General features: G+C 45.7%; 1 long non-coding RNA gene across 1 annotated transcript in view; it reads left to right on the plus strand.

Annotated features, from left to right (window-relative positions):
• Positions 1-17576, plus strand: part of LOC310693415 — an 84361-nt gene that overhangs the window by 33011 nt on the left and 33774 nt on the right. The window contains exon 2 of the long non-coding RNA XR_014519153.1: positions 3415-3678. This is a non-coding gene — a long non-coding RNA (uncharacterized lncRNA). The remainder of the gene's footprint in view (positions 1-3414; positions 3679-17576) is intronic.

The raw sequence follows: 17576 nt of genomic DNA on the forward strand, positions 1-17576 counted from the left end.
GACCAGGAACCCAGCCCTACGTGGAGACGCCAGGGATTGAACCCGGGATATTTTGCATGCAAAGCAGATGCTCTACCACTGAGCTATGGTGCTTCCCCGGATATTATCTGTCGCCCACAAGAAGTCCCCGCCCCCACAGTGAAAAACTTTGCATGGTTTTATATGTTTTAGAAAAACGCATATACATACTTCCTACCCAAAGGACTTCAGACATAAACAGCAATGTTTGAAGCAGAACCTTACATTGCAAATTATAAATAACTAGCCCTACACATTTCTATATATTTTGGTTGCAGCCAACGTTAGTCCTACTCGGAGTAGACCCACTGAAATTAATGGACATGGCTGACTTAAATCCATCAATTTCTATGGTTCTACTATGAGCAGGACTCACACTGGATAGAAACCTTCGGGATGTCCTGAAAAATCCTTACTTCCAATCATATGAGCATATTATTCCTCTTTGGGTTCACAAATCATACTTTAAAACAGTGTCAGGAAATCATTTCTAAAAATTTACACGACTAAGGTAAAGCATCTCTTGAAGGCAATGGAACCTTCCCAGAAGAATGAGATTACCTGCAAGACCCATTGAAATGAATGTGCCCGTTAACTTGAATGGGTCTGCATTGAATGCCACCCATGGATTTTGATGGTCTGTGGCATGGGCGTGGCCAGGATTTTTGTTAGGGGTCAGGCTTTTGGATTTGTATTGATTCTTGTTGATTTTTAATGATTTTGGGGGGCAGCTGCTCCTGCCCCCCCTCCATGGCTACGCACATGGTCTGTGGTTGTATTCGAAAATGAGGTGTCCTGGTCGACACCAGTTACTCAAAACGTGTATTGGGAATGCCTGTCTCACCAATAGATACAGGTAGCATGGCGAATACGTGTGCAAAAACTGTCTATGCGCCAACACGTACATTTGTGCGGAAATGTCTTGAGACCTGCACTGAAGGGGAAAGTGGGGCTCACCATTGACTTGCAGTCCGGTAGAAGTCTTCTTCTTCTTCTTCTTCTTCTTCTTCTTCTTCTTCTTCTTCTTCTTCTTCTTCTTCTTCTTCTTCTTCTTCTTCTTCTTCTTCCCAACTAAAGTTATATTATTGAGTAAGAAGAGGGGTGCAGAGGTTTGTGCTTCGTCATTTCAACAGAGGTAGCCTGGAGGAAACGCTCGTACAGCCTCCGAAAGATTCCCCTCTGTCCTGGGTGGTGCAATGATCTCTTCCCATCCGCCGGAAAAAACAACACAAAAACAAAAAACAGACAAACAGAAGGTACCCCCATTCAGCAGGAATGCCAGGTGACAAGCTGAATGGTGATGACATTAATCCGGTTTGTTATTAAGTACTTGAAAACAGTTACTTCCCTGCAACTGGAGGAAAGTAACACAGAAACTGTGCAGAAGCGTTATTAGTTTAGCAAAGGAGAAGGAAGGAGCGCGGATTTTCGGATGAGCTATTTCCCTTCGACAATTACTTAACTGTAGGGCTTGAAGGTTTAATGGGTAGATTAATGATGTGGGTCCAATTTTAATTGGAGATGGCAAATTTTCATAGAGGGGGTTGAGATTGAAGGGATCACTTTTAAGTTCGACGTCCTGATATACTGAAGCGTGCATGCCTTCTATTGAAATATTACTCTCTTGCAGCAGAGAATTGGGGCGGAGGGGGGACAAAATATAAAATATGGCATTTCCTGGGGGGGGGGGCACGTCTCTTTATGCTTCGGTCAATATCTCAGAACTTTGTCTAGATTTGAATATTTGGCTATATGAAAAATGCATTTCACTTCAATCAGTCATTAACTGGTGGAAAGGCAGGTGCTTAATCAAGTATAAATTCGTTAATTGGTGGACAGCCGTGAAGGAATTTATTCTAAATCTCATTCCAACCATTTCCTCCTCCAGTAATGTAGCTTAGAGCACAATTCTATGCATGTCTCCCAGTGTATCCTGTAGCCCATTTACCTGGAAGTAAGCCCCATTGAACATAACATAGTGGGACTTACTTCAGGATTGCACTGCTCTATTGTAGAATACTGGCAGGCAAGGGCGCGCGAGAGAAATTGGAATGTGCTAAAAGTAAAAAACAACCCCCCTAATACTTAGACTGATTGAATTTCATCCGCCTATTTCTAAATTCCCCTTTCCTTCCGTTTCTGCATTATTTATAATTACATAATCAATTTTACGTGGCGCTTTCATAGAGTAACATGCCCCGATGATCTTGCAATTAATTACACACGCTAAATTTAGGTCAGGGTGTGGATTATTACGCAGTTATACCGCCTAGTTATACGTAGTTGATTGAGCGGTGTATAAATCAATTCATACATCTACCAATATATCATATATAAATTTGTATGTAGCAATACATTCCCGAATTCTGGAGAAATAGTATAATTAATATTGCGATTGTTACCAGAACTGTCGCAATTTTCGTTAGCAGAGAACTGAGAAATTAGAGAAACAGATCCCCCCGCCCATGTTCCCAGAACAATCTGGTTCTAAAGCAGGTTCTGTACTCACATCCTGGACTATTCAGTCTATCGCCTCTTTTTTAAAAAGCAAAGTATGTTTCCTTGGTTACCTCGATATTTTACAAAGATCGCTTCTCGGTGGAGACAGCCGCCTCCCGCTACGCACCCACCCCATCCTATGTAATCTCATAGCAGCAAAGGAATAACTCTCACTTCCCTAAAAGTGCGGAAACAAAACGAATTTCCATAGTAAAAATAAACACGGCATTCACATTATGAAAAATCTGAACATATTCTATAGCGAAAGAAAAGATACTTCATTTAACAAGGATGAAAGACACCGACTTTTATGAATAAGAACATAATGGTCTTTTGTATTAATAAACAAAGAATAAGATCTCTTTAGAACGGTTGAATGACTCAATTAGAAGGTTAAAAAACTAGTATAAACTGTAAATAATTTTGACAGAGTTCTCTTTTTAAAAAAATGCAGTGTAGGGTCAAGAAAGTGGATCTGATTTTTAATTATTATTATATATATATTTTTTAAAAAAGAGATAAATCTATCAGAAATGAAAAGGAAATGTGTCTGGATTTTTTGCGAAAACGTGAATCTTGTTTATATACTGTACAAGTTAGGTAAGGGCCACGGACAGGCACGATCTAGCGAGAACTTTAAAGCTGCAGTATATCCACCCATGGAATCTAGTGCAGCTTACTTCCGAGTAGGCAGGTCCGGGAGAAGTAAGCACATGCCAAATATATCCCGTAGTGGATACTACTGGACATTTTTTAAGGGCTTAAGATATGCTTAAACTGACATTTTCCTTCCTTCCTTCCTTCCTTCCTTCCTTCCTTCCTTCCTTTCTTCCTTCCTTTCTTTCTTTCTTTCTTTCTTTCTTTCTTTTTTGACATTTTCCTTTCTGTCCCCAAAAGTTTTTATTCTCTGCATATCTTTAAGCAGACACACCTGGTTTTCAAAATATAATCTTTACATAGTCCACCCCTTTCCATCCGTCATATGGCGCTTGAAGAAATGCGCTCCGCTCCCTTCACCACCAATTCAACAGGACAGCGGAACTACCTTGGCTTGTTTCCCTTTGAAGGTGAAAAGGTCGCTGTCCAGAACCGATGGTGCTGAATGCCGAAATCGCCCAGGACCAGAGTTAGGAAGACAGAGCCCTCCCTTCGGCTACAAAGGTAGAATAACAAGATGTTGTCCTGATTTGGGGAACAGAGTTTAATTAATGGCACTGTGGACAACTAACCTGCTGCATATTTGGGGTGGGGAGGTGGGATGGGTAAAAGAGAGAGGGTCAGTGAAAGCAATGCCTAGCAGGATCCCATGCAAGTTTACTGGGAAACAAATCCCACAGAGTTCAATGATGCTCTCATCCAGTTTAATGCACATGGAATTGCAGCTCAATCCTATTCATGCTTACTTGGAAGTAAGCATGGTCACTGTTCTTAGGGACAGTGGTAGATAGGACTGAAAGGCAGTAAACCGCTGGGAACAACTATTATTAGTATTCCATTATATTATAAGTATCCCATTCTATACTTGGTAACTACTACACTGCATATTTTAAAGCAGTTGCAGTTCTATTCTAGTAATTAAAGATAAGTGTTATTGTGGTTTTATTCTATTTAGTATCCCCTTTTCCAGTATTGGTTGATCTAGATCATTTAAACAACTTTGGGAGTAAAAACCTGCCACACTGCAATAATATTCTGAATCCTTAGAAGTCAATGGTCAGACTAATTTTTTAATCTGACCCCATCAGTTGGGACAGAACCACAGCTCAGTGATTATGTCTGCTTTGCATGTAGACGGTCCCAGATTCAATCCTATTTTTTTTCCAGGCAAAGTTGGGAAAGACTGAAACGCTAGTCAGTGTCATGACACCCCCGTGTCAACAAGAAGTACCTACACCTATAAGGAAAAGTTAGAGTCTGCTTTTTTATTGCAACGGAAATAACAGGAAACGCGCACCAAGCCCTAGAATGAGTTAAAAGGACACCTTAAACATTAACATCGCTCATCAGAAGTAAGGGCTATTGAATTCCATTGATCTTATTGCCAGGTAAACAGAGTTCGTATTGCAGCCTAAATTTAACTGGAAAATATGAACTGGAATGGCATCTCTGCAGAGAATTTCTTGTCTCTGTGTCGCATTCGAGCTGGAAGCTGATGGATTTTACTGAATTCACTTCTGTTGAGGAAAAAATGATGAAAAGGGAATGGTGAGGAATGGAAACCACATGCAAACCTTTGTGGAGATTTGGCTGGCAATCCTACACACGGGTTGCTTTGATTCTATTGAAGTCAGTGGGACTTAACCTGCGTGCAGAATTGCACGATTTTTATGGATCAGCCGGAGGTTTTTTAAAATCTTTAGTAGCTGAATACGCTCTGCAAAGTGACAGCGCGGTCCATCCACACATTTCAGTGAATCTAAAAATGTTTGGGCTCCCCCCCCCCCGCTCAACGTGGGGGGATTCAGTCGCTCTGTTGGTGGGGGTGGCGGGGAATCAGTGGACCCAGTGCAAAGATTTTTGCTTAACTTGGAGAGAGCGATGGTCTCTTGGCAGGAATGGGCAAAATCGTTCCGGGTGGAACCGGAGAAAGTTCTCTAGGCTAGGAGAATGCGTTATACTTAAACTGGGGCAACCCCAGGGAACCCCTTGCAGTCCTAACCGCCCGGTCGGAAGGCCACTCACTTCCTGTTGTATTCAATGCCTTAATATCCTAGGCGTTGTTCGTGGCAACCACCCTAACTAAGCAATTGGAAGGGAAGAAAAAAAACCGTCTTTTTCTAAGGAGATCAGAATGGGGAGGGCTGGAGCAAGCAAGACACAAACAGCAGGCGTCTTGATCGTGAGGGAAACCTGCTCAGAGGAACACAGGGATTTGTCTTATGTCAGACCATTGACACATCTACCTCAGTAATGCCCACACTGGCTGGCAGCAGCATCAGCTCCCCGGGATTTCAGGCACAGAAGGGTCTCTCTGAGCCCTACCTAAAGATGACAAGGAACAAACCTGTGACCTTCTGTAGACAAAGCAGATGCAAATAAGTGGCATTTATTTCCCACCTTTTTCTCGAAGAAGGTCAAGGTGGTGTACATGGCTCTACCCCTCCCCATTTAATCCCCCAAACAACCCTGTGAGGTAGCCTACCTGAGAGGCAGTGACTGGCCCAAGGTCACCTAATGAGCTTCATGGCTGAGTGGGGATTTGAACCCTGGACTCCCAGATCCCATTCTGACGCTGTAACCACACTGGTTCAGTTAAAAGGAGCAGGTCTAAGAAAAGATACAGTATTAGGCTTTGCCTGAGAACCTGGATTCGCATACTTTTGAGGTACATTCTTTCCCTCAAAGAATTCTGGGCACTGTAGTTTACCCCTCACAGAGTTAAACAGCAGCCCTTAACAAACTACAGTGCCCAGAATTCTTTGAGGCAGGAAATGTGCTTTGAATGTGCATGTGTGCATGGAGCTATTGCTTGACAGAAAGCAGACTCTTTTCTCCTTTCCTTACCCCAGCCTTGCTAACTTCCCGCTATGTCTTTCTCGTTGCTTGTTCTTATGGTGGGTTTATGTAAATGAGCTGCTGGTCGATCTTTTCCATTGAGAAAGCTCTACTCAGAGTAAAATAGCAGGCTAAAGTAATCCAGGTCTGGCCTGTTCCACTTCAGGGACTCCAGTTGGGGTGTGTGTGTGCCTTTTGAAGGCTCATTAAATAAAACTCCCTACAAACAAGCATGTTAGAAAGAGGATGACGTTAACTCTTTCTCTCCCATCTTCTAGCAGTTTTCTTTTTCGCGTGCTTGGGATTGTGTGTGTGTGTGTGCATGTGCGCGCGCACACATTTTAAAAGGTGAAGGAGTGCTGAATGTTAAAATGCCTGGAATGGTACAGTCCAGAATTCTATCACTACATTTGGCATAATTCCGGAGCCACTATTTAGAAGGTGTTTCCGTGGCTGCTTTTGGATTCTCTCGTAGAGAAGTACACTGGATGTTTCATGCAAAATAAAGGCCTGGTCTACTCAGGGATGGCCCACCCACCCATGAGGCAAGCTGACATAACTGCCTTGGGTGTCAGGGTCCACCGGGGCAGCAGATCTGATCTCCAAGGAATGCATTGCCTGTGGCTGCTGCGGGACCCTCCCTGGAGGCAAGATCTTTTGCCTCCTCTGCAGCCCCGTCCCCCATGCTGCCTCCACAGTGGCCTCTCGGGGACTAAGAGGTGCTACCGGTCTCCTTCCACCCTTAGGGAGGAAATGGTGGGGGCTGCCCTGTGAGATCTCCTGGGCTCTGCACCCACCTCACATAAGAGGGAGGGTGGGATGCTATCCTCTTCCAGGGTTCTCAAATGCTTCTTTACAGACCTTTGTACAGATCTGAGATGAACATCAGCACCCTACTTCAGCAGTGGCTAAACTTGCAAAAAAAGGGGGGAGCTGAGAAAAGAAAGATTCAGAGCATTTGCAGTCTTGCTCTGTGAGCAGCAAAAACAAAGAGAGAAAATGGCAGAGGTGGGGGGAGAGAGGGGGGAATTTTGGATGCCGCCCAACACCTATTAAGGAATTTGCAATCCATTGTAAGGGAAGGAGGACTGAATTCACTGTAGGCTTTTGTGAAGGCAGGAAGGAAAGAGGATGTACCAGTATGGAGGATAAGTACTGTGGAGGAATGAAAGTGTGTCTGTGTATGGTATTGAAGAGTGTTCTCTATGAATGAAGAGAGGAGAGTAAGCGCAGATGTAGGTCCTTTATTGCACTTCAGATTTCACAAATTTCATGAGCTGACGTGTTGGAAGTAAAAAGAAGAAGAAAAACAGTGTCTTTGCTCCTCTAAATCCTCCTCTGTATATTTTGATGATGACTATACATTGATCCACTAATATCCTCATGAATATACACTGGGCTGTTGATGTTGTTGATGATAGGTATACGTCCTACTAATCCTTCCAGAAACTCAGTGTAGCATGCTGAGTTCGTCCTTCATCCCCACCCAATTTTCGCAACAACTCAGTGGGATAAATTGGACTCAACCGTAGTGTCTGGTTTAATGTCACCTGGTGAGCACCAGGACTGAATGTGAATTCAAACCTCGGTTTGAGTCTAGGAATGATAAGCCTGAGCCCCTTCAGATGTTGTTGGACCCCATCAACTGCAGCCAGCAGGGCCAAGGATTATGAGACAGGTAGTCGAACTACAGCTGGAGGCCCACAGATTCCCCATTCCTGCCTCAGGTCCTCACAAGCATTCAGCCTTCTACATCTCAAAGGGAAAATGGCTGAATAGCCCATGTTGACTTTAGTAAAGCATCACTGCAAAGTACACCACACTTCACAGATGCCTGGTTCTTGATATCTTCCTTCTTCTGTGGAAGGAGAGACCCCCCCCCCTCAGGCCTCGGGGGTCAAATGTGTCCCCCAGACCTCTCTGTATGCCCCTTGGGATTCTCCCAAGGCCACACACCCTCTTTCCAGGCCACACCCTTTGCCTGTCCTACTTCATACCCTCCTTGAGTGTTTTTGCCAGTCTTTGAACTTTGATAATGCCTATTGGCTGCCTGGATGGAGAGTGAAGATGGGCGTGTGGCTATGTGTAGAAACTAGCCTATTGAACAAAGGTATGATTTACATTCATAGTTCTGACCACTTTTGCCTCTTGTCCCACCCACCACTGGCATGTGCCCCCCCCCAGAAGGTTGCCCAAATGGGAATGTGGCCCTCAATCTGAGAAAGGTTCTTTGTTGTGTAGGATCACCAAAACTGAGTGGAGAGGGGAGATGGAAGTAATAATGGAGGATCAACATCTATTCCCCCAACTGTATCCAGAAAAAAATTATATTCTTATGAATTGGGGGGTGGAATTGGGACCCTTCTAACCCCTGGTTAAAATATAAGCCAGGCTAGCTTCCTGATGGGGTGATTGCTTGGGTGATGGCCCATTAGGAGAACAAAGTGAAAGGGGCTCTGTGTGAGATGACAAATGGGTGGGGAGAGTTAGTAGAGTTCAAACATTTCTCTCTGTTCAGTCCAAAAACTGTGCATGTGTAGCAATATTCTTCAGAGTGTCCTTGCACCTGTCGTAAAGACTAAACATTTCTCTCTGTTCAGTCCAAAAACTGTGCATGTGTAGCAATATTCTTCAGAGTGTCTGTGCTGGTCCCGGAGGGAAGGTTACCGTTGGTGTAGTCAAAGTCCGGTCCTGGGTCACTGGGCTGGAAACAGTTCACAAGGAGCGAGGTGAGGTCCGAAGCAGGAAGCTGGGCAGGGACAGGAACACTGGGGGAAACAGGACTGGCTGCTGGCCGAAACAGCTCATCAACGATGTTGCTCCTGCAACCTGGGACCGGGCTGGCTGGCCTTTATCTTGTCTGAGGCCAGGGGCGGCCCCGGCCCCCAGGAGACCCGCCTCTCCTGGCCTTAAGGTGAGCACTCCTCCTGGGAGAAACCAGTTCCCTTTGCCTCTCTGCCCTGAGCCTCTGCAGTTCAGGAGAGGCTGAAGGGTTACTGGACCCAGGGGGAGACTCACCTGTAGGCACTGAGTCCTCAACCACCTCCGGAGCCAGAGTGGATTCACCTGGTGCCTGCTCCTGAGGATCCGGCACAGGTGCAGGCGCTTCAGAATCAAGGCCCTGCCCCAGTTCAGCCGGCCCTGGAGGCGGGGACTCCTGTGCAGGCTGGGATTCCTCCGGTTCAGCCTCTGAATCGGTTTCCCAGGCCATCACAGTGTCTTTGTAAAGAAACCAGCTTCTCACTGCTTCTGGAAACTTCACATAGTTTAATACACACAGAATGTTCTTTCTGGGAATGATTGACCCTCATTCCAACAATGTGAACTAGACTAGAGGAAAGGCAGCAAGCTGGAGAGAGAGTCAAGAGCACGATATTCAATTTCTGTTTGAATCCAAGGCTGAGGCTATGGGAAAACCAAGACCCTCTTGCGGGTGTTGATGCTGTGAACCCCTCCATCGTAGCCCCAGGTTGTATATATGTGTAAATAAACCATATATAATAAAGACACCACAGTCTCTGCCATGCCTCATTCCCAAAACACAAACCCTGAATAAGCGCCTGGAACACCCGGAATCTCACACTGCTTAGAGATTGGGTTGGTGTGCAACAATATGTTAGGAAGGGTAGGCTTTGCAGACACTGCTTCGTGCCTGAGAGGTATGGCAAGCAATTTGCCAGAGAAACTCATTTCGGGAGATGTGTTCAAAGTTAATTAAAGATGGCTAGCTCGGGGTCATTGCCTTGGTAACAATTAACAATTGGAAGGATGCCTCATTAGGGACAGTTTTAACAAAAAAATATTATTTTTGCATCAAGAAAGTTTCTTGTGCATGGAGAAAATATATTTCTCCTTACCCCCCCCTTTCTTTCTTTCTCTCCCTCCCTTCTTAATCATCCCAGAATACTTCATTGTGATAAAGGAATATTAAGAGTGGAAACAGGGGTAAAAAGGGGAGATTGAAATAGTTAATTTTAGTTAACAAAATTTACATACTGCTTGATTGTAAGAAAACCTCTAAACAAGGTACAAAAATATAAAATGAAGCGTTAAAGTTATCAATAAAAACAGTTAAAAATAGCTATTGTTGGAGTGTTAATGCTTCGAGACCTTCCATTTTATGCCTAGGTTGCAGATACAGTGGTACCTTAGTTCTCAAACACCTTGGTACTCAAACAAGATTGAACCCAAACACTGCAAACCAGAAGTAAGTGTTCTGGTTTGCAAACTTTTTTAGGAAGCTGAACGTGCTCCGTTTTGAGTGTTACGCTGATGATTTGAGTGTTACACTGAAGATTTGAGTGCCATACTTCTGTTTTGAGTGTTACACTGAGGTCTGTCTGTTTTTGCTATTTATTTTGTATTTTTGTTTTTGTGGCTCTTTTCGTTTTATTTTTGTGACTGTGTGGAACCCAGTTCAGCGATTGATTGATTGATTGATTGATAGTGTGACTGCAGTACATTGTTTATTGCTTTCATTTTATGGATCAGTGGTCTTGTTAGATAGTAAAATTCATGTTAAATTGCTGTTTTAGGGGTTGTTTTTAAAAGTCTGGAACGGATTAATCCATCTTGTATTACTTTCCATGGGAAAGTGCGCCTGGGTTTTGGAACGCTTTGGTTTTGGAACGGACTTCTGGAACAGATTAAGTTTGAGGACCAAGGTACCACTGTACATGTAAATAAAACCGTATCTCCTAAAAACACCACCATCTCCACAGATCTTCATTCCAAGGAGACCGAACCCTAGGTAAGCATTGGAACCTTTGGAGTTTCTCACCGCTCAGAGACTGAGGTGCATGTAACAATATTTTCTCATTACATGCGGAACTTTCTCACACTCTAAGACAGCCTCGCTGCTCTCAGAAGAATGAAAGGGAATCTGAAGGGTGGTAGGCAGCCAGAGATTCAGCCTGTGAGCTACCACCGATACCAGGCCTCCCCAGTTGGTATACCTGGCTGTATTGGCCAAGCCACATCATGTGGGGTGTAGGTAAAGTCATGGCTTGGCCAAAAGTAGGGTTTTCTGGCACCACTGATCATCATCTCTGACCACTGGCCATGCTGGCTGCGGCTGTGATAGATGAAATTCCCGGTAGAGCGATAAGTGCTCTGCAAGCTAATAGGAGCTCACATATTACAGGCTGCCTGAGGCGCATCCTAGCTTTGATCTGCCTCCAGGCTGCCTCCCTTTCTCTCTCTCCTGCCAACCCTGCACCCCTCTCTCCTTCAAGTCTCTCAAAGAACAGCTCTGTCAGGCTGTAATTCCTCCTCTGACAGCAAAGGACGTCTTGATGGATGGAATATCCCTTCCTCTGATGAGGCTCAGCCGTTTACAGAGGCAACCAGTGTGAGGGAGTTGGCAGTAATAGCAATGTGCCAGGAAGTGTTTCTTTGCATGCACTCAGAGGAGACAAACGCTAGTCCAGGCATTCTAATTTTGTTCTACAAAAGCCTACAGTGAACAGAGTCCAAGCGCCCCTATCAAGCCTTCCTGGCTTCCTCCAGAAGGCTCTTTTGCCAAGTCTTTGAGAGTAAGAGCATAGGTAGCAACCAAAGAGCTCAAGTGTGTCCAAGTCATTTAGGACTCCATGGTGGCGACAGTGTCGCCATGCTTTCACGCATGGGTTTCCCACAGGCATCTGGGTGGCCACTGAAAGAAGAGGATGCTGGACTTGATGGGACTGGAAGATCCAACAGGGCTCTTCCTATGTTATTAATCTGCAATTTTTTAAAAGAAAATCTGCACGAAAAGGTTGCATTAAAATACACATTTTATCATGAACACATTTGACCTCAGTGTATGCATTTCTGAATATATTTTATCCAGAATAGAATAAATAAAAATGTTCAGATGTAAGATCTGATATAACAGATGTGTTTCCCCCCTTGTTTTTGATCTATAGAAAAAGAACATAAGAGCCCGTCAGTCTGGATAGCTCAGTTGGTTAGAGCATGGTGCTGCTAACGTCAGCGTTGCTGGTTTGATCCCTGTATGGGGCAGCTGCATATTCCTGCTATTGCAGGGGGCTGGACTAGATCAGGGGTCCCCAAAGTAAGGCCCATGGGCTGGATAAGGCCCGTGGTGACCCTGCTGCCCGCTGCCACCACCCACTCTTACCAGCGCTGCACGGCTGCCCACTTCTGGGTCGGAGGAGCAACGGGAATAGTTTGTGCGCATGAGCAAGCATTATTTGCACATGCACAAGCGTTATTTCCGGTACACACCTGGGTCGGAGGAAGCCCGTGCACATGTGCACAAGCTATTTCCGGTGCTCCTCCGACCCAGAAGCGTGCCAGAGATAGCATGTGCGCAGGTGTATGGACATGTGCTCCTCCGCCCTCCGGCCCGCCACGCGATCGGTGCTGGAGACACCGGCCTGAGGCGTGGTACATTTGCTGACCCCTGGACTAGATGACCCTCAGGATATGTTCCAACTCTCCCATTCTATGATTCTATGCTGGACCAGGCTAATGTCCTGCCTAGTCCAGCATCCTTTCCCCACAGCAGCCAGCCAGTTGCCTGTGGGAAACCAGGAAGTGGGACTTGAACACAAGAGCGTTCTCCCCTCCTGTGGTTTCCAGCGACTGGTGTTCAGAAGCATTGCTGCCTCTGACCATGGAGGCAGAGCACAGCTATTGTGGCCAGCCATTGAGGGCCTTCTCCTCCATGAAGCATAAGAACTGCAAGATCTAGAAGTGAAGCTTTTGAGAATGAGCAGTCTAGGCTTAATGGCTCTGCCTTATCTAGAATAAGGTATGTATTCCGCCGCCCCCCTGCCCTCTCATCACAAAGCGACAGGAGCCCTTTCATGCGCTGACCGTGTGGGCAGGGGAAGGAGGGGCTGAGAACAAGGGATAAAGGGCCGGACAGTTTGTTCATCCCACAATGGAGCCCTTGACCGGCCGCAATGTGGTCTCCTTGTAACCCTCAGGAGAGGTGACCTTGGAGGGGCTGTGCTCATTGTGGACACTCCATAAAGATGTTATGAACTGGGAACATGGAGAGGGGTGGGGTGGGGGGTGAGTGCAATTTAAAACCAATTAGGAAGCTGTAAACTGCCCTGGCCCTTGCAGTTCATTAGGCAACCACAAAGCAACTTTAGTTTAGAGGTTGGAGTTCCTTTCAGAAATCGGGGGGGGGGGGAGGGGAGAGAAAACTTTTTAAAATATGCAATTGGCTCGGGGAGCCAGGACCCAAAGGGGAAGGCAGAAGCAGCAAAGGAAACAAGTGCCTTAATCAGTACAAATTCCCTAATTTATTTATGTATTTATTTCGATTTCAAAGCGCTGCCATTCCTCATATACAGCCCTTTAGAAGCACAGCTATTCTCCTGATGCAAGAACCAGCCCATCCTGTGTTTATTTGCCTTTCAGAAAAGAAGCTCTCCCTGCCCCCGCCCCCCAAAATAAGCCAAGGAATTTATACCTCCCAGTCTTCCAAGTTTCTCTTGCAGGGATTTTAACAGTAAGGCTTGTTTTTTTTAAAAAAAATCTCCCCCCTTTTTTTCTTTAAAAGCAGAGAGAAATAGCCTCCCCTTCTAGCTGCATCTGCGAAATAACAAATGGTAGCATTTAGCACATCTCCAGCACCTTCCTTCTTCAAAGGCTGTGCAAATTGTTAACAAAACAGAATGCTCTGCTCTTTCCGTCTCTATGGAGTTTCGCAGGATCCTTGAGAAAGATACAGTATAGGCATAGAACGGACAGGCGGCAGCAGTTTAGGTTAGCCAGGAAAGAAGTCTGGGCAATTAAGGGGTGGAGCTCCTTTGTTTCAGGGAGACGTTTGGCAACCACAGTTTCTCCTAACAAGGGAAGCAGTGTGGTGTAGTGGTTAGAGCAGGGGTCAGCAACCTTTTCCAGCCCTGGGCTGGTCCACCGTCCCTCAGACCTTGTGGTGGGCCGGACTATATTTTGAGGGGGGAAATGAACGCATTTCTATGCCCCACAAATAAGCCAGAGATACATTTTAAATAAAAGGACACATTCTACTCATGTAAAAATACACTCATTCCCGGACTGTCCGTGGGCCGGATTGAGAGGGCGATTGGGCCGCATCCGGCCCCCAGGCCTTAGGTTGCCTACCCCTAGCTTAGAGTGTTGGAGTAGGATCTGGGAAAGGCTAGGGTTCAAATCCCACACTCAGCCACAAAGCTCACTGGCTGACCTTTCGCCAGTCACTGCCTCTCAGCCAAATCTCCCTGGCAGCAGTGGTGTAGCAGGGGGTGGTTGCCCCAGGAGCAAAATGGTTAGGGGTGCAAAATTTCAAAACCCAGTACTGCCTCAATACAGCTGTTCGCTTCCGTCTCTGGACTCTGTTGAAAACGGCTTCTCCATTCTAACCAGGAAGTGACCTCTCCAGACAATGGAACAACTCTTCTTTTCTTATCTCTGCACTGCGATCTCCTGGGTGGGACACCGTTAGGCAGTTGAATGTGCATGCGTACTCTGTCTGTTTCCCCCCCCCCCATGGCCCCGGGCACTGGCAACCCATGCTATGTCACTGCCTGCCAGGGTTGTTGTGAGGATAAAATGAAGAGGGGGAAGAACCGTGTTCCTGGAACCTAGTCCAACACTCTAACCACTACACCACACTGCCTCCCTTGTTAGAAGAAGCTGCACCTGCCAAACTTCTCCCTGTCCAGAAACACACAAGATGCTGCACCCTAACTATGGAGGATGAACACTGTCAAGCAGAAACAGGGAAAGGAAATTAAAAATCAGACAAGAAAGAGAGCGAGAGATACTCCCTGCTGGAGTATGCTGTTCTTGCAGCTTTCATTCTGTTTTGAATGGCATCAGACCAATCCTGATTAGTGGAGCTGTTGGTTTGTTTAATAGGGTCTGGACTGAGCATCATCCAGCTTTCCATGCCCTGGATTGCTGCCCATGCTCTGCAAAGGGAATATATCCAAGCTCATATTAAATGTACATCAGTGGTGACTCTAACCGTATGCACTCCAGCGATGATGTCTTGGCAGTGCTTTCCATGCTCAATTCATAAGAAATCATCTGGGAGAAGGTTGTCTCTCTGCTAAATATCTTTCTTCCTGGTGTTTAGGTTTAGAACGCTCAAGCCCAGCCACTAATCACACTGGAAACAACAAATAGCATTAGAAACATTACAACGATAGTTTTGATCAGACGGCTGGAGATCAAGCTTATTTAAATGAGCAAGTGTTTTCAATTTGCATTTAAAGACTATTGGATCAAGCAGGCCCAGAATGAAGTAACAAGAGGCATCATTAAAATATGAGCTAGAACAAATGTAGGGAGGAGAGAATGGTTTTGAACTCAAAAATGTATCTGCAAATTAGACATTGGGGTGTTGGCTAAATGTAAAATATGCACATAAATTAGCACAGTGAACTATTAGTTTTTAAAATCAAAATTTAGTGCAAATTTCAAACGCTATCCATATTTTCATAGCCAGTCATTTATATTTGAATTTGACCACCTCAAATACTGAAAACAAACTGAACAGCATCACCAATGGATAAGGAAAGTGTAAGGGAAAAGGAGAGCTTTGAGGAAGGACGAGAAGTTCAACCATCAACTTGGTGGCCATTTTTAGGTGTTCTATGTCAACCTTCCCTAGGTTTTGGGTTACAACTCTCCTCAGCTCCATCCAGTGGCCATCTTTGCTGGAGTTCATGGGAACTGCAGCCCTGAAAATCTGGGGGGGGGGGGACAGCTGGTTGGTCAATGCTGGTATGGAGGAATCTCATACCACAGGGGCAAGTATGCTATCTCTACCACTACCCATTATTGACCACATCGTCCTCCATGAAGTGGAGGGAGACTTCCAGTTTTCCAGGGTCCCAAAATGTGTGTTGGGAGGCTCCATGAGAAAAGGAGAAACAGTCATAGCTTCCCTCCAAGGATTCTGGTAGCTGTAGTTTGTTAAGACACCAGAAAGCCCTTAGGAGACCTCTATTTAGGTTGGTGGAGAAGTAGTAGCAGCAGCAGAAGTTTCCGGTGAGATCTTGTGAGAGCTTGCCAGATCTCACTGTTTCCCCCACGGGCAATGCCACGTGACCCTGGTAAGGGAAGCAATGGGTGGTGGTGGCAGGGCCATGGTGGCGGCACCTTCCTGTTTTACCTCAGGCCATGAAACGAGATGCATCACCCCTGCCTCTATTTCCCACCCCTCAAGGAACTACAATTCCCAGAGTTCCCTGTGAAAAAGGATTGATGGCTAAACCAGTCATGGAAGGTGATGAGAATGATGGCAATGGGGGTGGGTGGACCTGGCCTGCTCAGCCTCATGACTTTCCGTTGCATGATTACTCTGCTGAGCATCTGAATGCCTGAATTGGGCTATTGAGTTTGAGACAATGATGATGTGGGAATGTTCTGGGGTGCAGGAGAGGATATATTGTGGGATTATATCCTTATCCAACTTGTGCTAACAAGTTCCCAAAATATCAGCAGAGTTTATAGACATTCCCCTTTAAGTTCGCAACGGTAACGCTTGCACAGGTTCGCTAGAACCTCTATAATAATTACTCTGGTAATTTCCCCTTTGTTCCCTCTTGAAATATAAGACACAACACAGTCTTTATAAAAGTATAAAAGAGTTTACTCACGTTCTGTTCACAATATGATCCCAGAAGGCAGACAGGCTTAAAAAGGTTACATACATTCAGAATCTATCTTGTAGCAAGATAGACCTTATCTCCTCTCTTGGCTGGGAGCCAAGAGAGCATCCTTAGATGTTTCCTCATCGAAGGAAGATGGCAGAAAGAGAGAGTGGCTGCCTGCCCTGTGCTTTTGTCATCACCTGCACAGGTGAGGCCACACCCACCTCTGGTCACATGCGGAGGAAGTCCGTCCCCAGGAAGTTTACCTGCTTGCTGGACAGACATCCCTCCCCATGTTCTAACATGTACACTCTAGGAATGTTGTCACTGACTGCTCCTGTGTTTACATCCCACAGATGAAGCATCCAAGCAAACAACAAAACCAGGGAGGCGGTTAGAGAGGCCAGATTGGAGCGAGAAGAGCAGTTCAAGGGGAGAAGCCTAGAGCTGGGCATCATCTATGTCCCGGTGGTACTGAAAACCATGGGATTCAATGTCACCCAGCGATACTGGGTAGAGAGAGAAGAGAAGAGAAGAGGAGAGGAGAGGAGATGAGAGGAGAGGAGAGGAGAGGAGAGGAGAGGAGAGGAGAGGAGAGGAGGGCCAAGGACAGATTCTTGAGAGACTCAACAGACAGAGGAAAAGCAGAGAGAGAATATCCAGCTATTAAAACACTGAAAGAATGATTAGATGGTTAGAAGGAAAGCCAGCTAAGTCCAGAATCATGGAGGCATAGGCAGGGACAAAACTAGGCTTCATTTCACCTGGGTCAAAGGCCTAGTTTGGCTCCCCTCTGGAGGCAAAAACCTGGCTATCCCCCTATAGCTACAGCTCTGCCATAGGGCATGAAGGGAGTCCAAGTAGCATAGAGTGGACAGCTATATCTGCATTCTAGGGGGCTGATCTAGATAACCCTTTAGGTCCCATCCAACTTTCTGAATGGAGTGGACTGAATGGACTGAATGGAAGCCTTTCCATACA

Source organism: Podarcis liolepis, assembly GCF_965112155.1.
Source record: "Podarcis liolepis genome assembly, chromosome: 14".
Lineage (NCBI taxonomy): Eukaryota > Metazoa > Chordata > Lepidosauria > Squamata > Lacertidae > Podarcis > Podarcis liolepis.